This window comes from Pseudorca crassidens, chromosome 16 (assembly GCF_039906515.1).
Source record: "Pseudorca crassidens isolate mPseCra1 chromosome 16, mPseCra1.hap1, whole genome shotgun sequence".
Lineage (NCBI taxonomy): Eukaryota > Metazoa > Chordata > Mammalia > Artiodactyla > Delphinidae > Pseudorca > Pseudorca crassidens.
In genome coordinates, this window is record NC_090311.1 from 59,033,182 (window position 1) to 59,057,253 (window position 24,072).

The window sequence follows — 24,072 nt, forward strand, 5'->3', positions numbered from 1 at the left end:
CATATCCTCAAGGGCTATGTCCTTTTTTTTTTTTTTTGGCCGCGCCCTGTGGCGTGTGGGATATAGTGCCCTGACCAGGGATCGAATCCACGCCCCCTGCATTGGAAGCGTGGAGTCTTGACCACTAGACTGCCAGGGCAGTCCCTATGTCATTCTTTTAGAGGTTGTTCCTTGCCCCCTTCCCTTCTATTTCAATAAGACCTGAAAGTCAGTATTACTCCTTGATCCATGAGCTGCAGAATGGATGCTGTGTTAGCAAGCATGAAAACAACATTAATCTGGTTGTACATCTCCATCAGGACTCTTGGGTGACCAGGTACATTGTCAGTGAACAGCAATATTTTGAGAGGAATCTTTTTTTCTTATCTCAACAGTGGACTTAAAATATTCAGTAAACCATGTTGTAAACAGATGTGCTGTCATCCAGGCTTTGTTGTTCCGTTTGCAGAGTAGACTTAGCATAATTCTTTTTTTTTTAATATTTATTTATTAATTTGGCTGTGCCAGGTCTTAGTTGCAACATGCGGGATCTTTGTTGCAGCACACAGGCTCTTTAGTTGTGGCGTGTGGGATCCAGTTCCCCAACCAGGGATCAAACCCGGGCCCCCTGCATTGGGAGCACAGAGTCTTGACCACTGGACCACCAGGGAAGTCCTGACTTAGCATAATTCTTAAGGGCTCTAGGATTTTCAAAATGGTAAATGAGCATTGGTTTTAACCTAAACTTGAAACTGTGCACCTCAGATTGGGACTTGAACCCACGTGCTGGGACTTGAACCCAGCCTAAACCCAGATTGGGACTTGAACCCATGAGTCCGGGACTTGAACCTGGCCAAAACACTGATTGGGACTTGAACCCACGGTCCTTTAATTAGAATCTCTCACCTGGTGTCTGGACTTACTGAGGCTCAGGTTCTTTGTGTCTCAGTGCAGAAGGAATTCAGTGAGAGGCAAAGTAATAGGCAAGAAGTAGATTTATTAATAAAGGACGCTTGTGAGAGGTGCAAGTGGTCAGGCAAGGAGGCTCTGCCCCAAGGATTAAGTGGGCTACAATTTTATAATAAAAGGAGAGTAGGGGAGGGGAAAAGACAGCCTTCTTCAAGTAGACTTCAGGCTTACATCACTAGCTCCTCCTTCGTATTGGGCAGGACAGCGTCTGACCCTATGGGTCAAACTAGGACTGTCATTGCGCTTATTCAAATCAGTAGAAGGGTGGTAACATTTTTCTTTCACCTAATGACCTGGGACATATCTCCTGCTTTTATTTATCACTTTATAGTTAAGCAAGGCTGCTGTGTTCCACAACATTCTGATAGCTTTCTTGAGCGATCATTAACTTACAGTGGTCTCCCAAAGTTTCCTAGGTTTCCCTCTCTATCTATAATCCCATACTGGGACTTCTACAACTACCTGTATAACTATCCTATCCTATCCCTATCAAAGTCACCAGTTGCATTGAAACCGAGCAGGACCTTGTGGGGCCTTCCTGGGTACAAAAGCCCCTCTTTGTCCCCTATTTCTTGTTTGTAGAGAAACGTTTTAGTCTCCTAGGCCTTCCTTGAGTTCCACAGAGCAGACTCAAGCAGTTAGTAATTAGAGAAGTGAGGAAATGCAGAAACAAAGGAAAAGCAGTCAAGCAAGAAAAGTAATGATAGCTTAAACAATAGTTCAGCTATAAAACAGAATCACGGGCTTTGCTGGTGGCGCAGTGGTTAAGAATCCGCCTGCCAATGCAGGGGACACGGGTTCGAGCCCTGGTCCAGGAAGATCCCACATGCCATGGAGCAACTAAACCCATGTGCCACAGCTACGGAGCCAGTGCTCTAGAGCACACGAGCCACAACTACTGAAGCTCACATGCCTAGAGTCCGTGCTCCACAACAAGAGAAGCCACTGCAATGAGAAGCCCATGCACCTCAGCAAAGAGTAGACCCTGCTCACCACAACTAGAGAAAGCCCATGCAGCAACAAAGACCCAACTTAGCCATAAATAAATAAATAAAAACAGAATCACAGGACTCCTAGTTCCTCCTCAAGTGATATACATAACAATCTGATGCATATCTTTGAGTTGTTCTGCAGAAAATAAAACCACCACCCAGGTGGAGGTGACTGCATGCTGACCACAAGTGCTAGACCCCAGACTGGTTAGAACCAGAAAGTTGGTGATTAAAATTTCCAAAATGTCATCCTGTTATCTCATCTTCAACCAACCAGAAGAAAGTCCATGAGCTGATCTTGGCACCCTGCAACCCTCACCCCTAATGTTGCCTTTAAAAACCCTTCCCTGAAAGCCAACAGGGAATTCAGGTCTTTTGAGCATGAGTTACCTGTTTGCCTTGCTTGGCACCCTGCAATAAATGCTGTACTTTCCTTCACCACAACTTAGTGTCGGTAGATTGGCTTTCCTGCCTATTGGACAAGTGGACCTGAGTTCAGTTTGGTAATAGCATTAACCCCTGACAAGAGAGTCAGCCTGTCCTTTGAAGATTTGAAGCCAAACTTTGACTTCTCTCTAGCTATGAAAGTCCTAGATGTCATTTTCTTCTAATAGAAGGCTATTTTGTCTACATTGAAAATCTGTTGTTTAGTGTAGCCACCTTTATTAATTGTCTTAGCCACATCTTCTGGATAACTTGCTGCAACTTCTACATCAGCACTTGCTACTTCACCTTGCACTTTTATGTTATGGAAATGACTTCTTTCCTTAAACCTCATGAACCAACCTCTGGTAGCTTCAAACTTTTCTTCTGCAGCTTCCCTACTCCTCTTAGCCTTCATAGAATTGAGTAGAGTTTGGGCCTTGCTCTGGAGCAGGCTTTGGCTTAAGAGAATGTTGTGGCTGGTTTGATCTTCTACCCAGACCACTTAAACTTTCTCCATATCAGCAGTAAGGCTGTTTCACTTTCTTATCATTTGTGTGTTCACTGGAGTAGCACTTTTAATTTCTTTCAAGAACTTTTCCTTTGCATTCACCACTTGGCTAACTGTTTCATGCATAAGGCATAGCTTTTGGCTTATCTCGGCTCTTGACATGCCTTCCTCACTAAGCTTAATCATTTCTAGCTTCTGATTTAAAGTGAGAGACATGTGACTCTTCCTTTCACTTGAACACTTAGAGGCCAGTGTAGGGTTATTAACTGGCCTAATTTCAATATTGTTGTGTCTCAGAGAATAGGGAAGCCCTTGAAGAGGGAAAGAGAAGGGGGGACAGCTGGTTGGTGGAGTGGTAAGAAGAAAGCAACATTTATCAAATTTGCCGTGTTATATGGGCATGGTTTGTGGTGCCCCAAAATAATTACAATAGTAACATCAAAGATCACTGATCACAGACCACCATAACAAATATAATGAAAAAGTGAAGCACAATAAAGTGAGGTGTGTTTGTACTTTCGACTTCTTTCTATAGGTGTACATTAGCTACCCCCAATATATTAGGTTCTTCAGTTTTATGAAATTGATCAGAGCAATAAATTCATTTATTGCCTATGGCACATCAGTTTTTTCCAACAAATATCACCAGTAAAGCTTGAATTGATTTTTGTTTTTTTCTTCGGCCGCACAGCATGTGGGATCTTAGTTTCTCCACCAGGGATCAAGCCGGTGCCCCCTGTAGTGGAAGTGCACAGTCCCAACCACTGGACCAGCAGGGCAGTCCCAAGCTTGAACTGATTTTTGAAAGAAGAGAAAAGCACCAGACTGTTTGAACTAGGATTTAAAATATTTCTCACTCAGTAATTTATATTTAGCAGGTTTAGACCTATTTTGATTAGTTCTCTCTCTTTTTTTTTTAACTGTGGTAAAATACACAATGTAGAATTTACCACCTTAACCTTTTATAAGTGTACAATTCAGTGTATTAAACATATTCACATTGTTGTGCAACCAATCTCCAGAACTCTTCTCATCTTGCAAAATTGAAACTCAACACCCATTAAACAACTCCCCATTCCTCCCTCCCTGTAGTGCTTGACAACCACAATTCTATTTTCTGTTTCTGAATTTGACTCTTCTAAGTACTTAATATAGATGGAATCATAGAGTATTTGTCCTTTTGTGCATGGCTTATTTCACTTAGCATAAGGTTCATATATGTTGTAGCATGTGTCAGAATTTCCTTCCTTTTTAAGGCTGAATAATATTCCATTGTATGTGTATGTTACATTTTGCTTACCCGTTCACTTGCATTTCTTCCATCTTTTGGCTATTGTGGATAATGCTGCCTATGAACCTGCTTTCAGTTCTTTTTTTTTTCCCCAGTCTTATTGAGATATAATTGACATACAGCACTGTATACGTTTAAGTTGTACAGCATAGTGATTTGATTTAAATACATCATGAAATTATTACCACAGTAAGTTTAGTGAACATCCATTATCTCATGTAGATACAAAATTAAAGAAATGGAAAAAAATTTTTTTCCTTGTGATGAGAACTCTTAGGATTTACTCTCCTAACAACTTTCATATATAACATACAGCAGTGTTCATTATATTTATCATGTTGTACATTACATCCCTAGTACTTATTTATCTTATAGCTGGAAGTTTGTACCTTTTGATTGCCTTCATCCAATTCTCCCTCCTCCCCCTCCCCACCTTGGTAACCACAAATTTGATCTCTTTTTCTATGAGTTTGTTTGTTTGTTTTTGAAGTACAATTGACTTACAACACTATGTTAGTTCCTGTTACACAGCATAGCGATTCGATATTTCTATATATTTCAAAATGATCACCATGCTAAGTCTAGTTATGATACGTCACCAAAGATATTACATAGATATTGAATATATTCCCCAGACTGTACATTTCATACCCATACTCATTTATTTTGCAACTGGAAGTGTGTACCTCTTAATTTCCTTCACCTATTTCTTTTCTCCCCCCAGCCACCATTCTCTCTGGAAACCACCTATTTGTTCTCTGTATCTATAATTCTGTTTTGTTTTGTTTACTCATTTGTTTTGTTTTTTAGATCCCACATATAAGTGAAATCATTCTTCTTTTGATCTTTTGCATTGTAATTTGATGACTAGTGTTCTGTTTGGATGCCTTTCTCTTTTTTTGTGTGTGGTTTTATTATAGATTTTTGGCTTGTGGTTACCATGGGGTTTATTTATTTTTTAATATCTTTTAAAAACATTTTATTTATTTATTTATTTTATTTTTCTGCATTGGGTCTTTGTTGCTGCGCGTAGGCTTTCTCTAGTTGCAGCAGGTGGAGGCTACTCTTCATTGTGGTATGCAGGCTTTTCATTTCGGTGGCTTCTCTTGTTGTGGAGCACGGGCTCTGGGCACGTGGGCTTCAGTAGTTGTGGCACAGGGGCTCAGTCGTTGTGGCTTGTGGGTTCTGGAGCGCAGGCTCAGTAGTTGTGGCACACGGGCTTGGTTGCTCTGCGGCATGTGGGATCCTCCCAGAGCAGGGCTCGAACCTGTGCCCCCTGCATTGGCAGGCGGATTCTTAACCACTGTGCCACCAGGGAAGTCCCTACCATGACGTTTATATATAGCTATATATCTATATGTATGTGATTATTTTAAGTTACTGATCTCTTAAATTCAGATGCATTTTGACAGCCCTGCATTTTTACTCCCCCCCGACTCCCCACCCATGTTTGCTGGTTTTGACATCATATGCTACATCTGTGTGTAACCCTTAACTACTTATTGTGAATACAGATGATTTTAGTACTTTTGTCTTTTAACTCTTCTACTAGCTTTACATGTGGTTGGTTTACTACCTTTACCAATGAGATTTTTCTTTTTGTAGTTTCTATATTTCTAGTTGTGGACTTTTTTAAATTTTACTTAGAGAAGTCCGCTGAACATGTCTGTAAAGTTGGTTTGGTGGTGCTGAACTCTTTTAGCTAGCTTTTTCTTGTCTGTAAACTTTAGATTTCTCTATCAAATCTGAATGAAAGCCTTGAAAGGTAGAGTATTCTTGGTTGTAGGTTTTTCCTTTTCATCAGTTTAAATATATTGTGCCACTCCCTCTAGCCTGCAGAGTTTCTGCTGAAAAGACAGCTGATAGCCTTATGGGAGTTCATCTGTAACTTGTTGCTTTTACATTGCTGCTTTTAATATTCTGTCTTTATCTTTAATTTTTGCCATTTTGATTACAATGTGTCTGTGTGTTGTCCTCTTTGGATTGATCCTCTTGAGACTCTCTGTGCTCCCTGGACCTGGATGTCTGTTTTCTTTTCCAGGTTAGGGAAGTTTTCAGGTATTATATCTCGAAATATGTTCTCTGTCCTTTTCTTTCTCCTTTCCTTCTGGGACCCCTACAGTGTGAATGTTAGAATGCTTGATGTTGTCTGAGAGGTCTTTTAAGCTGTCCTCATTTCTTTTTTCTTTTTTCTGTTCAGCTTCAGTGATTTTCACTACTCTGTCTTCCAGCTTGCTGATCCATCCCTCTGTATCATCTAATCTACTGTTGATTCCTTCTAGTGTATTTTTTATTTTATTTATTGTATTCTTCAACTCCATTTGGTTCTTCTTTATATTCTCTAACTCTTTGTTAAAAACTTCTGACTTCTGACTCTTTTCATCCAATCTTCTCCTGAGTTCTTTGAACATTTTTTTTTTCTTTGAACATTTTTACAATCATTACCTTGAACTCTTTATTGGGTAGATTGCTTATCTCCACTCACTTAGTTCTTCTGGAGATTTATCTTGTCCCTTCATTTGGAACATATTCTTCTGTCACCTTATTTTGCCTAATTTGCTGTTTTTATTTCTATATATTTGGTAGGTTGGTTATGTTTCCTGATCTTGGAGAAGTGGCCTTTTGTAGGAGACATCCTATACATCCCAGTAGTGCACTTCCCTCTGGTCACCAGAGCTATGTGCGTGGGTCCTTCTGTTGTGGTGGGTTGACTACTATGGGTGGTCTGGTAGGTGTGGCTGGCCCCCTGTCTGGTTGGTTGCCATGTCCTGACTTGTGCAGAGGCTACTGGCTGCTGGTGTATGGGGCCAGGTCATGAGGAGCCTGGCTCTGGGGCTCCAGGGGTCCTGGGGCTAGTGCCGGCACACTGATGGGCAGAGCCATGTTCCAGGGTGGGTGGTTGTGGGGCTGGGGGTCCTGGATCTAGTGTTGGCCTGCTTGTGGGTAGGGCTAGTTCCTGACAGAGCTGGCTGTGGGGTCTGGGGTGTCCCAAGCTGGTATTGGCCCACTGGTGAGTGGAGCTGGATCCTGAGGCAGCCAGCTGAGGGGTCCAAGGTGTCGCAGAGCTGTTGTCAGCTTGCTAGTGGGTAGGGCCAGGGCCCAGGGGCGTGGGGGTGGGCAGGTTCCTGATATGGTTGACTCTGGGGTCCTGGGTATCTTGAAGGTGGTATCAGCCTACTGGTATTGGATTCCTCTGCTGGTGCCTGCCCACTGGTGGGAGAGGCTGGTCCTGAGGCTAGTGTTGGCCCACTGGTGGGTGAGGCTGTGTCCCAGTGTCTCTGGCCAGTCTACTGGTAGGTGGGGCTGTGTTCCTGCTTGGCTAGCTGCTGGACTGAAGTGTCCCAGTACTGGTGCTGAGAGGCTGGTAGGTGGGGCTGGGTCTCGGCATTAATAAGCTAAAGGGTGGATTCCAAATTGGCACTTGCCAGTACCAATGTCCGCACGGTAGAATGAGCTCCCCAAAATGGCTGCTGCCAGTGTCTTTGTCCCCAGGACGAGCTCCAGTTGTCTCCTGCCTCTCCAGGAGGCTCTCGAAGATCAGCAGGGGGTTCTGACCCAGGCTCTTTTCAAATTACTGCTTCTGTGCTGAGTCCTGGAGTGTGTGAGATTTTGTGTGTACCCTTTGAAAGTGGAGTCTCTATTTCCCACAGCCCTCTGCCTCTCCTGAAAGTAAGCCCCACTGGCCTTCAAAGCCAAATGTGGGGCTTGTTGTCCCGGTGCAAGACCCAGGCCTGGAGAGCTGGTTGTGGGCCTTGGACTCCTTGTTCCTTGAGAAGAACCTCTTCAACTGTAGTTGTCCTCCCACTTGTGGTTCGCCTACCTGGGGATATGAGTTTTGACTATATCATGTCACCACCCCTCCTACCCAACTTTTTGTGGTTCCTTCTTTATTTCTTTAGTTGTAGAAGATCTTTTCTCCTGGTCTTCCAGTTTTTCTCATCAGTATTTCCTCTGTAAATAGTTGTTATTTTGGTGTGCCCGTGGGAGGAGGTGAGTTCAGGATCTTCCTACTTCACCATCTTGGCCAGTCCTCTCAGTTCTTTTGGATATATACCCATAAGTGGAATTGCTGGATCGTATGATAATTCTGTCTTTAATTTTTTTGAGGAATTGCCTTACCATTTTCTATGGTGGCTGTACCATTTTACATTCCCACTAGGAGTTCCAGTTTCTTCACATCCTCATTCACAGCTGCTATTTTCTGTTTTTTTTTTTTTTTTGATAGTATCCATCCTAATGGGTGTTTTCAATTTTCATTTTGGTTTTGATTTGCATTTCCCTAAAGACTCGTGATGTTGAGCATCTTTTCATATGCTTATTGGCCATCTGTATATCTTCTTTGGAGAAATGTCTATTGTCCTTTGTGCACTTTTCAATCACTTGTTGTTAACTTGTAGGAGTTCTTTATATATTCTAGATATTAACTCCATATCAGATAAATGATTTGCAAATATTTTCTCCCATTCTGTGGGTTGTCTTTTCACTCTGTTGACTGTGTCTTTTGATGCTCAGAAGTTCTCTGTTTAAAAATTTTTATTATTTAAGACATTTAAGAAGAATAATACAATAAGGAACCTTGTGTCTACTATCCAGCAAATTAAATATTACTAAATAAGTTGAAGCCTCCTTGTTTTCTCCTTCTTGATCACAAGTCCCTTGCCATCTCTCAAAGGTAACCACTAATGAATTTGATGTTATTCCAACTAGTTTATATTCCTATCTCAGCCTGTTAGTGTATTAGAAGCTTACCATGACAGAGGTAAAAATACTGCAAAGGTCCTGTGGAAGGCTGAGATGGGAAGGGCTATTTATTAGATTTTTTTTTTTTAAGTTGAAAGCCCAGTCCAGCACCCTCAGACAGTTTTATATAATAAGTGCACAGAAATATTTGTTGAATGACTATTTGGTACCCAGGTACTTTTTAAAAAAAAAAATTATTTTAGGGCTTCCCTGGTGGCGCAGTGGTTGAGAGTCCGCCTGCCGATGCAGGGGACACGGGTTCGTGCTCCGGTCCGGGAAGATCCCACATGCCGTGGAGCGGCTGGGCCCGTGAGCCATGGCCGCCGAGCCTGCGCGTCCAGAGCCTGTGCTCCGCAACGGGAGAGGCCACAACAGTGAGAGGCCCGTGTATTGCAAAAAAAAAAAAAAAATTATTTTATTATTTACTTTAGGCTGCGTTGGGTCTTTGTTGCTGTGAACGGGCTTTCTCTAGTTGTGGTGAGTGGGGGCTCGTCCTTGTTGCGGTGCGCTGGCTTCTCATTGCAGTGGCTTCTCTTGTTGCGGAACACGGGCTCAGTTGGTCCGCGGCATGTGGGATATTCCCGGACCAGGGCTTAGAACCCATGTTCCCTGCATTGGCAGGCGGATTCTTAACCAGTGCACCACCAGGGAAGCCCAGTATCCAGGTACTTTTGATTGAAGACAATTAAAGTACCAATATTACATCACTTTGAAGTGAATTCTACGTATCTTTTGAGTTAGTATTATTATGTGTTTTACCAATAAATGGACAGCTATGGCAGAGTAAATGTTTTCTTAGAAGTAGTGAAACTGAGGGGCAAACTTGGGTTTGGAGCATTTAGCTGTAAATGCATATAGTGCATTTAGCTGCCTCTGTTAATTGAGACTTGTAGACAAGACAAGCAGAGTAAGAGAATGGAGAAGTATTACATTCCTGGTTTAAGAAAATGAGTTGTAAGTTCTGAAGAGGGTGATTCGTCAGGTCTGACTCTGGGCAAGGACCTGTTGAAACAAATAGTGTGATGTTCACAGGGTAGAAGTGAAGAACCTGACCTCCATTATAAGCTGAAAATGAAATCCTTCTCTAGTGAGGCCATACTGGGAGCAGCAGCAGCTGCTACTGCTATGCTGCCGCCTGAATTTGGTGGCTATGTGAGGTGGCCAGAGCAGGAAATGATTCCGTGGCAGTAGGCATGTATAGAGAAGGACTTGTTCTGGCTCTGTCCAAGTGGTTACACAGGTTGTGGGTGTCACTTTAAACATACAAAGACCTGCTGGCTGGAGGAGGAGCAACTTCCTGAGGATCAGGTGCACATCTGAAGGGATGAGCTCATCCTTCTAACCAGACCTGCTCTAGATGCTGAGTGAATGTTTTCCTAATTTCAAGTCCTGCAGCTGGGAGAAGCAGGAAATGGTTGAAGCTTCAGGCACTTTGTGAGTAGCAAATAAACAGAAGCAATTTTGGGACTCTTTTGAAATGTGTGGTTGTGAATATCAAGTTGAAGGTGACACATGTGCACATTCATTCTTTTCTCTAAGTTGAGGTTTGCAGTAAAGTGTGTCGATGGTTGAGGAAAGCTTTGGTGGTTTTAACTTTATTCTAGTGATTCGTTTTGAGGTGACTTAATAGTTTATTTCCTATACTGTCTTGTTTTATTTTGCTTCTTTGGGAAACAAAAATCCTGGGGGTTCCTTTTTAATTTCCAGGGATCTCTATGGCTTTTTTAAAGCTTTAGTTAATGGGACTTAGCTGCTTTTTAAGTCCTCTGTGCTGGCTTTCAGAGCCCTATGCATGATTGTATTTTGTTTTTTGTTTTAATTTACCTAAACTATTCACTTTAAGTAAGCTTCTTTAAAATTAAGTTGGCTTAAAAAAGAAATATCAATTATTAATTATTTTTTAGTAAACTTTTTTCTTTTGAGATACTTCTCAAAATTCACACAGAAATAGAGGTCTGATATACTCTTTACCCAGTTTCATCCAGTGGTAATATCTTGTAAAACTGTAGTGCCAAATCACAACCAGCATATTGACATTGATACAGTGAGGGTACAGAATATTTTCATCACCACAGGATACATCATATTACCCTTTTACAGCTATACCCACTTCCTTTGCATCTACCCACTCCTTAACCCCTGTCAACCACTAACTGAAAAATCAGTTTTTAAGCAAGAAGCTTTGTGTGCTGTCTTAAGTAGTTTTGTGTTAGAGATCTACATGACCTTATGAAAAGAGCCCTAGGCTGCAATAGGAGATTTTGGTTCATTGTAGCTCTTTGACCTTGGGTAAATAATTTAAATTTCTCTGTTCTTCGGTTTCCCTATTGTAAAATAGGATAATGGTATATTAATTTCTATTTAACCTATTTATAGGATTTTTGAGAAATTCTAAAGTTCTTTAAAAAATAAGCACTCTATAGATTATTACTAGCAGCAAGGACAATAGTTTTCAAACTAGGGAGTATATAGCAAATTGTAAACTACAAACTATCCCAGATGGCAAGAATGATCATTTTAAAGTGAATTTAAATTTTAAGACTCAGTTGAATTTCAGAGTACTGAATTAACTGGCTGATGATCTCAGAGTCACTGTTGTTAATCTTTGAGAAATCATAAAAACCAGAGAGAGACAAATGTCCTGATATCCAAAAAGAGGAAAGTAGTTGGAAAAGTGCAGACCTGTAAAATTAATGTTAAATACAGAAAAATTAAATTATAAGTGATCAAACAGATGATATGGAGTATTAACCCAAAAGATTTAGTATAGGCTGATTTATCATAACAAATTTCTTCTATTTCTATTCTTAAATTCTATTACTTCTATTTAGAATTACAAGGTTAATAGAGCAAGAGATTGTTCTTGTTACAGTCATAATCCCACAGTTTCCCAGTCTTTCTTTCTTTTTTTTTAAATTAAGGGTACTTTAATTAATTAATTAATTTTTATTTTTGGCTGAGTTGGGTCTTCCTTTCTGGGCAAGGGCTTTCTCTAGTTGCGGCAAGTGGGGGCCACTCTTCATCGCGGTGCGCGGGCCTCTCACTTTCGTGGCCTCTCTTGTTGCGGAGCACAGGCTCCAGACGCGCAGGCTCAGTAGTTGTGGCTCACGGGCCTAGTTGTTCCGTGGCATGTGGGATCTTCCCAGACCAGGGCTCAAGCCCATGTCCCCTGCATTAGCAGGCAAACTCTCGACCACTGCGCCACCAGGGAAGCCCCAGTCTTTCTTTTTCTAACAGCTTTATTTGGATATAATGCACATACCATATAATTCACCCATTTAAAGTATACAATTCAATGGCTTTTGGTTTATTGAATTTTTTTTTTTTTAAAGTAGATGTACCATTACATTCTCCTAGAATTGTACAAGGGCTCCAGTTGTCAGGGTTTTTTTGTTTTTGTTTTTTTAATTAATTAATTTATTTTTGCTGTGTTGGGTCTTAGTTTCTGTGGGAGGGCTTTCTCTAATTGTGGCAAGCAGGGGCCACTCTTCATCGCGATATTAATGTTTTTTAATGTTTAAATTAATGCAATTTATTTAAACATCTTTATTGGAGTATAATTGTGTTACAATGTTGTGTTAGTTTCTGCTGTATAACAAAGTGAATCAACTATATGTATACATATATCTCCATATCCCCTCCCTCTTGCGTCTCCCTCCCACCCTCCCTATCCAATCCCTCTAGGTGGTCACAAAGCACCGAGCTCCCTGTGCTATGCAGCTGCTTCCCACTAGCTATCTATTTTACATTTGCTAGTGTATATATGTCCATGCCACTCTCTCACTTCGTCCCAGCTTACCCTCTCCCGCTCCCGTGTCCTCAATTACATTCTCTACGTCTGTGTCTTTATTCCTGTCCTGCCCCTAGGTTCATCAGAACCATTTTTTTTTTTAGATTCCATATATATACGTATTAGCATACGGTATTTGTTTTTCTCTTTCTGGCTTACTTCACTCTGTATGACAGACTCTAGGTCTGTCCACCTCACTACAAATAACTCAATTTCGTTTCTTTTTATGGCTGAGTAATATTCCATTGTATATATGGGCCACATCTTCTTTATCCATTCATCTGTTCATGGACACTAAGGTTGCTTCCATGTCCTGGCTATTGTAAATAGTGCTGCAGTGAACATTGTGGTACATGATTCTTTTTGAATTATGGTTTTCTCAGGGTATATGCCCAGTAGTGGGATTGCTGGGTCATATGGTAGTTCTGTTTTTAGTTTTTAAGAAAAAAACTGTTCCATACTGTTCTCCATAGTGACTGTATCAAGTTACGTTCCCACCAACAATGCAAGAGGTTTCTTTTTTCTCCACACCCTGTCCAGCATTTATTGTTTGTAGATTTTTTGATGATGGCCTGTGTGTGGTGATACCTCATTATAGTTGTTTTTTTAAAAATTAATTTAATTTATTTATTTTTGTCCGTGTTGGGTCTTCGTTGCTGCGTGCAGGCTTTCTCTAGTTGCGGAGAGCGGGGACTACTCTTTCGTTGCGGTGTGCGGGCTTTTCATTGTGGTGTCTTCTCTTGTTGTGGAGCATGGGCTCTAGGCACGTGAGCTTCAGTAGTTATGGCACGCAGGCTCAGTAGTTGTGGCTCACGGGCTCTAGAGCGCAAGCTCAGTAGTTGTGGTGCATGGTCTTAGTTGCTCCACGGCATGTGAAATCTTCCTGGACCGGGGCTCAAACCCATGTCCCCTGAATTGGTAAACGGATTCTTAACCACTGCGCCACCAGGGAAGTCCACCTCATTGTAGTTTTTTTGTTTGTTTGTTTGTTTTTGTTTTTGTTTTTGCTGTACGCGGGCCTCTCATTGTTGTGGCTTCTCCCGTTGCGGAGCACAGGCTCCGGATGCGCAGGCTCAGCAGCCATGGCTCACGAGCCTAGCCGCTCCGCGGCATGTGGGATCTTCCCGGAGCCTAGCCGCTCCGCGGCATGAACCCATGTCCCCTGCATCGGCAGGCGGACTCTCAACCACTGAGCCACCAGGGAAGCCCCTCATTGTAGTTTTGATTTGCATTTCTCTAATGATTAGTGATGTTGAGCATCCTTTCATGTGTTTGTTGGCAATCTGTATATCTTCTTTGGAGAAATGTCTATTTAGGTCTTCTGCCCATTTTTGGATTGGGTTGTTTGTTTTTTTAATATTGAGCTGCGTGAGCTGCTTGTATATTTTGGAGATTAATCCTTTGTCAGTTGCTTCGTTTGCAAATATTTTCTCCCATTCTGAGGGTTGTCTTTTCTTTCTCCCAATCTTTCATGATACATTTATAGCTGTTATATAGTAAAATATGGTTTGGTTGATTGACTAAATGAATGTGTTGAAGATTGAATAATTGTATCCACTTAGACTCTTGATTTCACCAGGAAAAGCCTCTGGTGGATTTTCTTTGGACCTTGGATAGAGTAAAACAATTTTATTTTTATTTATTTATTTATTTATTTTTGGCTGCGTTGGGTATTCATTGCTGCACGTGGGCTTTTCTCTAGTTGGGGTGAGCGGGGGCTTCTCTTCATTGCGGTGAGCGGGCTTCTCGTTGCGGTGGCTTCTCTTGTTGCGGAGCATGGGGCTCTAGGCACATGGGCTTCAGTAGTTGTGACACATGGGCTCAGTAGTTGTGGTGCATGGGCTTAATTCCTCCGCAGCATGTGGGACCTTCCCGGACCAGGGCTCGAACCCATGTCCCCTGCATTGGCAGGCAGATCCTTAACCACTGCGCCACCAGGGAAGTCCCATTAAAACATTTTTAAAACAAGTTAATCAGAGATGTAAGTATTGCAAAGATGCAGGAGTAGTTAATTTGACAGATGATAAATAAAGCCTTAAAAATTACGTCCATAGGGTGAAATCATGGGCTCAAACTGAAATTATACTTAGCAGGAGTAAGTCCTTGAATATTTAAATTCAAAACTTCAAATGCACAATAACAGGATGAGGAAGAGCTGATTGGGCAGCAGTTCATGTGAAAAATATCTGGGAATTTTGGTTAATCACAAATGTAGCAGCAACTGCCTGTGCAATGTGGCTGCTAAAAACACCTTCAGCTATATTACGTTTATCCAGGTCATAAAAGTTTTGGTTCCAATATATTTTTGTGCTAGGTTGGAAATACATTTTTCATATTGGTTTAAATGGACACTGATAAAGTTGAGAGCATTCTAAGGAAGGGAGACTGGACCAAAAATGGTCTGAAAACCATTTATGTAGGAAATTGTTGGGATTTGAGGAGGGGAGTATTGAGAAATTTTAAAATAATTTTAAACATTTATTTAAATTTTATGCAATTTAAAATTGAAACATGGGTATTTGTTATATAATTTTTCTTTCTCTCTTAGAAATAAAACAACAGAGATAAAACCAAAGCCCCTTCCGTCTACCTCCCTACAAGGAACTTTATCTTATTTTTATCAAAGTAATACATGTGCATAGTTTTAAAAATGTGGGTCTTCTCTGGTTGCACAGTGGTTAAGAATCCGCCTGCCAGAGCAGGGGACACAGGTTTGAGCCCTGGTCCAGGAGGATCCCACATTCCGCGGAGCAACTAAGCCTGTGCACCACAACTACTGAGCCAGTGCTCTAGAGCCCGTGAGCCACAACTACGGAAGCCGGCGTGCCTAGAGCCCGTGCTCCTCAGCAAGATAAGCCACTGCAATGAGAGGCCCGCGCACCGCAATGAGGAGTGCCCCCCGCATCGCTGCAGCTGGAGAAAGTCTGCGTGTGGCAGCGAAGACCCAGCGCAGCCAAAAATAAAATAAATAAAAATAAATAAAATTTAAAATGTGAATAGTTTATATGTGTAGAAGGAAAAATAGCAGTTATCCCTCCCCACAGAGGCAACTATAATCAAGTGTCTTAAATATTTCTAAAAATATAATCATATTAGTTGCTTTTAAAAACTGTTAAATGTATATAAAGTGTTCAATATAAAGAATATGAAGTGTTGGCGCTTTTAAATACATATATGTGTTCTCCGGTATATTTTCACCATAGTTATGTGATTTGGGGTCGTTATTTATTATTTATATTATACCAATATTGAACCTGAGCTACATCATGTACAATGATGATAACTCTTTTTTTGTTTTGTTTTGTTTTGAAAAATTACATCTTATTTATTTTTAAAACCAAACCACTAGGAAAATATATCACCGTCTTGAAACAGCAAACAGACAGGCTATATTATCAAGTAATAAGTTGCTAAAAACACAACAAGGTCCTTAATAAAACGATAAGGTGCCAGAACTGGGGCAAGAACAACCCATGTCGCAAAAGTGGTATTTGGTAACGGGGGCGGGGGGCTGTGTCCCATTTTTTGCTCTAAAAGAGTCACAGCTTGCCCCTGAGTTGCTTACTTTTTCTCCTTTGACCTTCATGTTGCCAAGGGTTTGTTTCAACAGAGCTTTGTTATTACAGGGGGCAAAGTAAGCAATACTGGGTTTAGGCTTTCATTCTATTTTGTTTTATGAAAACCAGATTTTTCCAAAGCCAGTACTTCATAACTCTCTTAATTAAGCAGTTAACAATTCATCTTTCGCTGTTCATTCCTGAATACTAGCATATAGCACAATCAAAATCCCATTTCCCTTCAAGGGTGAGTGTCACTGCAAGATTGTCTTGTGATTCGGCTGGCTCTGCTGCAGACAGCCTCAGGGCTCATCATGGCTGCCAGTTAGAGGGAAAGTTTGCTTCCCCTACCAGTGTGATAGCGCTTCTTATATTTTTACAGGGTCTCCAGGCTGAAAGATGTCATGTGTGAGAATTTTAAGAAATGCGCATCCACATTTTGACGGCCAGAAATGAATACCTGCAAGGACCCTTTCAAAGTTTTTATCCAAACTACCTCCCCCAACTCTACATCTTAAAGTAACTTCATGCCCTTGTATATAAAACAAAACCAAGCAAAACAGATCCCCAGAAGCCCCCTTCTAAATTAGTGACCTCATGGATTTTGTTTTATTTCCAGTTTGTGGAAAATGTTGTAGTGATCCTTCTGGTAAACAGCTCATAGTATCTGTGCCAGGATAAGCACTTGCCACATGAAATTCAGGCTCACAAAAACTCTCCTGTGCTATCTTGTGCTATCTCTGACCCAAATTTTAGCACCAATTTTTTTCACTTTCTAGGATTCAAACACAAGGGAACCAGTGTCCAGAGGCAAGTGACATAGGCCTTAAACTTGCAGCCATCCTTAATTTCCTCATTCATAAACTTTCCTTAGAAAACTCAAATCTCCATTCCTCTTTTTAAACAGATTCCTGCCTTCAGCCCCAATGGCCAATAGCAGACATCTATTTCCCAATGGACGAGAGACACTCCTTCATCTTCTTGGTCATGGTTGGGGTGAGGTTCATGTGGTCATCCACACACTTGTTCACGCAACTCTCCAGCTGCTGCTTCACCTGAAGCTCTTTACTCCCTGCATCTATTGAATCTTTGGCTTTGTCGTTGCAATGCATAGTGCACCGGGCCAGACCATCCTGGAACTTCTCCAGCTCGCTGGTCACCAGGGCCTGGGCTTGAGCCAGAGGTGCATGGCAGCACGCAATGCACTGGTGCACTTGCTGCATGGACGCCTGGCTGTCCTCACAACAGACGGTGCTGCAGTGGGACATGAGGCCCTGCATCTTTCCCAGATGTTCTGTCTCTCCAGACTCTTCACCATAGAGTCTACCGCCTCCTGCATCAGGAGCTGCTGCAGCTCTGCCATGGCGACCTGGCGCTGCTCCCTGCTGGCCGGCACCCACATGGACTCCCGCTCAGGAGCCCGCTGCCTCGCTGCTTCCTGGGTCACTGTGGCCCGCCCTTTCCAGATAATTCTTTTCTTATACAATTTTTCATTTTCCTAAGCATAATTGCCTTGCTTTTTTCATTTGCTCGGTTTTTAAAGTTCTAATCATTATTAAATCATTCCCAGACTCTTAGCTAGGACCTAAAACTCTGCTCCATTCATTCAAATGCAGTAGATAAGTTATCAGTCCTTTTTTTCACCCTTAGAGATCTACCTTGTATATTCCATTTTTAAAATGATACATAGCATTAAATCTTAAGACTGTATCACATTGTATTTATTCATTCCCCTTTGATGAACATTTAACTTGTTTTCAGTTTTCCTCTAATTAAGGAAGATACATGTGTGAGAATTTTTCTAGGCTATGATGAGAAGTGAAATTACTAGTGTATTATTCATCTATTGCTGCATAACAAATTACCTCAAAATTTTGCAACTTAAAGCAGCAAATATTTGTTATCTGTGTTTCTGTGAGTTAGGAATCAGAGTGTGTCTCTCATAGGCTGTAATCAAGTTATTTATTTATTTATTTATTTATTTGGCTGCTTTGGGTCTTCATTGCTGTGTGTGGGCTTTCTCTAGTTGAAGAGAGCGGGGTCTACTCTTTGTTGTGGTGGGCCGGCTTCTCATTGTGGTGGCTTCTCTTGTTGCAGAGCATGGGGTTTAGGTGTGTGGGCTTCAGTAGTTGTGGCTTGCGGTCTCTAGAGCATGGACTTAGTAGTTGTGGTGCATGGGCTTAGTTGCTCCGTGGCATGTGGGATCTTCCGGGACCAGGGATCGAACCTGTGTCCCCTGCATTGGCAGGTGGATTCTTAACCACTGCACCGCCAGGGAAGTCCTTGTAAACAAGTTTTTAACAGGAGCTTTGATTTCATCTGAGGACTCAACTGGGGGAGGATCAGCTTCCAAGTTCTGCCTCTCCTGTGGCATGATTCCGCTTCTCACGGGTTAACTGACGGAGGACCTTAGTTCCTTTCTAGCTTGTTGGCTGAGGCATCCTTCAATTCCTTGCCTTGTGGGACTCTCCATACAACATGGCAGCTGGCTTCCATGACAGTGAAGAAGATGGAAGCCAGAGTCTAATCTAATCTTGCAAATGACATCCCATCACGTTTGCTATATTTTGTTAGAAGCAAGTCAGCAGATCCAGTGCATACTTAAAAGAGTGGGGATTACATGAGGGGATGAATAAAGTTGTGAACTGCTCCGAGTCTTGGTTGTACTAGAGTATTTAGCCTGGAAAGGGCGACTAAGGGAACACATGAGTTTTGTCTTATATAATTTGAAAGGCATATGTAAAGAGGAAATAGTAGATCTCCTCTGTTTTTGATCAGAGATTGAACTAAGAGCAGTGGGTGGAAATTAAAATGTATGGCCTTATAAGATGATGTGATTTCTGTTCTTGAACATAGTCTGTTAGGGGCTGGGTGACCTCTTGTAAAAAAGATTACAAAAAATTTTCTTGCATTAGATTAGAAACTTTAAGTTCTCCAAAGATTATTTCTACTCTAAAATTTTATAATTATAAATGAGTGAGTTTCAAACTGTTAGTATTTGAGTAGTCTGTTAATCACTAATCAGGGAGAAGTGTATAGGCTTACATGTGTATTTGCACATACGAGGTTTCATTTAGAAGATCCAGGTTAAAAAGTTAAGAGGAGAGCTATAAATTTACACTTTAATTATTTAAAATCACTGTTCTTTTCCTGCTTTTTTTTTTTTTTCGCGGTACGTGGGCCTCTCACTGTTGTGGCCTCTCCCGTTGCGGAGCACAGGCTCCGGACGTGTAGGCTCAGCGGCCATGGCTCACGGGCCCAGCCGCTCTGCGGCATGTGGGATCCTCGCGGACCGGGGCACGAACCCGTGTCCCCTTCATCGTCAGGCGGACTCTCAACCACTGCGCCACCAGGGAAGCCCTCTTTTCCTGTTTTTATATTCCTTTGGCTACCATAGAATGTTTACTACTATAATTCTTATTTTAAAATATTAGCAGCAACTCAGTTTTTTCTTCTAACAAAAAATATTTTCATTGTAAAAGAAAAAATAGAAAATACAAATAAGGAAAAAATAAGAATACTTTATAATCTTCCCACCCAAAGATTATATTAACAATAACTATGTTAACCTCATGGTATAATGGTATATAATCTCTCTGACCTTTTAATTTAATTTTACATGTACAAATACGCACAGATTTATTATTTGTGCTAATATGTTCTATAGCATCACAGCAAACACTGAATTAATGAATACTGAATCATTGCTCCTAGGGGAAATACAGGATTAGGTTCCTATGAGTCTCTGGTCCCATTTTTGTTAACTAATCAACATGTAACCTTGTTTTATGTGTGTTTTTTTTAAAGGCACATTATTTAATATATATTATTGATTCACTAACATTGAACTCATGGTGAATAGCACTGTGACTTATGCCTGAATGAACCTTATCTAACACACATATTTTCTCCAGAAGGCACATCACAGCTTTCTTGCACTTAGAAACAATAGGCTTCAGTACTACACTTGGGGGTTATTTTAAACAGTGAAATCACCAACCAAAAGCACAAAAATGTGAAAAATGTTGTACTAAATAAACCACTAAAAGGACACTAGTTAGTAGTATGAGAGCTGAAACAGAAGGCTGAGTATTGCCTTCAGGCTTTGACCTAGTTGGGAATGTGCACCTCAGGCAACTCAAAATTTTCACCATTCTGTGCATTCACATGTCCATGAGTGATCACAGAAGTGTTGCAAATATTGATTTTGAGGTTACAAATTATTTTAGTGAGTAGGAAAATTGGCATATGAGGAATCCATGTAATGAGAATTGACTCTGCGCGTGTATAGTAGCTTTTGTTTTCCATTTTGCTTGATTTTATAAAAATGAAATATTTTTGAAAATACTGTTATAATCTGCTCTTTTCACCTAACACCCTAATCATTTATTCATTCAGCAAGTTATTTATGGCATGCCCACTATGTGTCCACATAGTGTACTAGACTCTGGAGATACAGTAGCAAATAAGATAAAGAAAGCCCTTGCCTTATGGAGCTTACATTCTAATGGGGAAGGTAGATAATGAGTAATGTCTGGTAGTGATAAGTACAATTAAAAAAACTAAGGCAGGGTAAGGAGATAGGGTGGCAGTTGGTAATTTTATTTTATTATATTAATTAAAAATTTTGTTTTTCTTTTTTTAGAAGTTTATTTTTTGGCTGCATTGGGTCTTCATTGCTGTGTGTGGGCTTTCTCTAGTTGCGGTGTGTGGGCTTCTCATTGCGGTAGCTTCTCTTGTTGAGGAGCATAGGCTGTAGGTGTGTGGGCTTCAGTAGTTGTGGCGCATGGGCTCAGTAGTTGTGGCACATGGGCTTAGTTGCTCTAAGGCATGTGGGATCTTCCCGGACCAGGGATCGAACCCTTGTTCCCTGCATTGGCAGGCAGATTCTTAACCACTGCGCCACCAGGGAAGTCCCTATTATCTTAATTTAATATACTTTTTTTAGGTAAACAAATATTGACTTTATTCGCAATTGGCCATTTTTAAAAAAAATTTATTTATTTTACTTATTTTATTTTTGGCTGCGTTGGGTCTTCATTGCTGTGCACGGGCTCATTGCTGTGGCTTCTCTTGTTGCAGAGCATGGGCTCTAGGTGCACAGGCTTCAGTAGTGGTGGCTCACAGGTTCTAGAGCACAGGCTCAGTAGTTGTGGTGTTCAGTAGTTGCTCTGCGGCATGTGAGATCTTCTGGGGCCAGGGCTCGAACCTGTGTCCCTTGCATTGGCAGGCGGATTCTTAACCATTGAGCCACCAGGGAAGCCCTGGCCATTTTAGTTAATTAATTTTTATTGAAGTATAGTTGATTTACAATGTTGTGTTAGTTTCTGTTGTACAGCAAAATGATTCAGTTTTATATATATCTATATATTTTTTCTTTTTCAGATTCTTTTCTATTATAGGTTATTATAAGATATTGAATATAGTTCCCTGTGCTATACAGTAGGACCCTGTTGTTTATCTATTTTATATATCGTGGCGTATAGCTATTAATCCCAACCTCCTAATTTATCCCTCCCCTACTCCTTTCCCCTAAGTTTGTTTTCTAGGCAGTTGCCAATTTTATTTATTTTTTAAATTTTTTGTTAAAAATTTTTATTTTTTTTTTTACGAAAAGACAACCTACAAAATGGGGGAAAATATTTATAAATGATACAACAGACAAGGGCTTAATTTCCACAATATACAAAGAGCTCCTACAGCTCAACAATAAAAAAAACAAATAACTCAACTGAAAAATGTGCAGAAGACCTTAATAGACATTTCTCCAAAGAATACATATAGATGGCCAGTAGGCACATGAAAAGATGCTCAACATCACTAATTATTAGAGAAATGCAATTCAAAACTACAATGAGGTACCACCTCACACTGGCCAGCCTTAAAATGTCTACAAATAACAAATGCTAGAGAGGGTGTGGAACCCTCCTACATTGTTGGTGGGAATGTAAGTTGGTGCAGCCACTATGGAAACAGTATGGAGGTTCCTCAGAAAACTAAAAATAGAATTACCATATGATCTAGCAATCCCACTCCTGGGCATATATCCAGAGAAAGCTATAATTCAAAAAGTTACATGCAGGGCTTCCCTGGTGGCGCAGTGGTTGAGAGTCCGCCTGCTGATGCAGGGGACACGGGTTCGTGCCCCGGTCCAGGAAGATCCCACATGCCGCAGAGTGGCTGGGCCCGTGAGCCATGGCCGCTGAGCCTGCGCATACGGAGCCTGTGCTCCGCAACGGGAGAGGCCACAACAGTGAGAGGCCCGCGTACTGCAAAACAAAAAAAAAAGTTACATGCAACCCTATGTTCATAGCAGCACTATTCACAGTAGCCAGGACATGGAAACAACTGAAATGTCCATTGACAGTTGAATGGATAAAGAAGATATGGTACATATACACAATGGAATACTGCTCAGCCATAAAAAAGACCGAAATAATGCCATTTGCAGCAACATGGATGGAACTAGAGGTTATCATACTAAGTGAAGCAAGTCAGAAAGAGAAAGACAAATACCATATGATATCACTTATATGTGGAATCTAAAATATGGCAAAATGAACCTATCTATAAAACAGAAATAGACTTATAGAGAACAGACTTATGGTTGACAAAGGGAAGCGGGAGGGAGAGGGATGGACTGGGAGTATGGGGTTGGTAGGTGCAAACTATTACATTTAGAATGGATAAACAAGGTCCTACTGTATAGCACAGGGAACTATATTCAATATCCTGGGATAAACCATAATGGAAAAGAATATGAAAAAGAATATATATATGTATATATAAAAAATGGAGTCACTTTGCTGTACACCAGAAACTAACACAACATTGTAAATCAACTATACTTCAAAAAAAACATTTTTTTTTTTTTGGCTGCACTGCGCAGCATGCGGGATCTTAGTTCCCCAACCAGGGATTGAACCCATGCCCCCTGCAGTGAAAGCGTGGAGTCCTAAGCACTGAACCACCAGGGAATTCCCCAGGAATACATTTCTTTAAATTGGTATGGACTCATAGATATTTATCTTATTCTTTAGCCTATAACCCAATATTACTTTCTTTTTCTTCTCAAATTGTTTCAGATTTGGCCATTGGGCACTCCTTTGGTTGTCTCCTGTGTCCCTTTGATATACCTCTATCAATTTAGGATATTTGTTGTGTTTTGTTTTTAGCATTTCCTTACTTTTTGACATTATAAGATGCTCCAGGCTCATCTCATGTATTTCCTGTCCCAGGCCTAGAATTAGCCATTTCTCCAAGGAACCTTGGATTCCTTTATTGGAAAATAGTATTTGAAACTAAGATGTCAGGTCTAGGTGTGCTTGTTGCAACTGGTGTGTCATTGATTCTAAACATTCTCAGCTGACAGCAAGTAAATATATGCGTGTATACATATACACATCTGTAAATATTTCTAGAGGTAACCATCTTTATTTATTTATTTTTAAAAAGTGTTTTATTTTTTGGCCACGCCATGCAGCATGTGGGATCTTAGTTCCTTGACCAGGGGTCGAACCCACACCCCCTGCATTGGAAGCGCAGAGTCTTAACCACTGGACTGCCAGGGAGGTCCCCCATCTGTATCTTTATTAAGCTAAACACAAGTTTATACTCCAACTCTAATCTGTTACCACATGGATAATTTTAGCCTTTTCCTCTGTCTTATCTGTAACTTCCCATTCCAAACGTGAGAAACCTTCCACTATCTCCCATTCATTTACTTAATTGTTCAATTCCAGTATACATGTATAGTGTTTTTCAGAATTGTTAACTTGTACACCTGTGGGAAGCATCTGTACTAGCTAGAATGGCAGTGG

At 40.9% G+C, this 24,072-nt stretch overlaps 1 protein-coding gene and 1 pseudogene across 10 annotated transcripts in view; one reads left to right on the forward strand and one right to left on the reverse strand.

Moving 5' to 3' along the window:
- The window catches only part of USP54 (ubiquitin specific peptidase 54), a 149,316-nt gene that overhangs the window by 20,327 nt on the left and 104,917 nt on the right, over positions 1–24,072 (forward strand). For 6 of the 10 annotated variants that reach the window (XM_067710521.1, XM_067710520.1, XM_067710532.1 and 3 more), the window contains exon 2: positions 17,160–17,248. The exons of the other annotated variants lie outside the window; for them this stretch is intronic. The gene's annotated coding sequence lies outside the window, so the exon portion shown is untranslated. The remainder of the gene's footprint in view (positions 1–17,159; positions 17,249–24,072) is intronic. 10 annotated transcript variants of the gene reach the window in all.
- On the reverse strand, positions 17,113–17,615 carry LOC137209198 (protein FAM136A pseudogene; annotated as a pseudogene).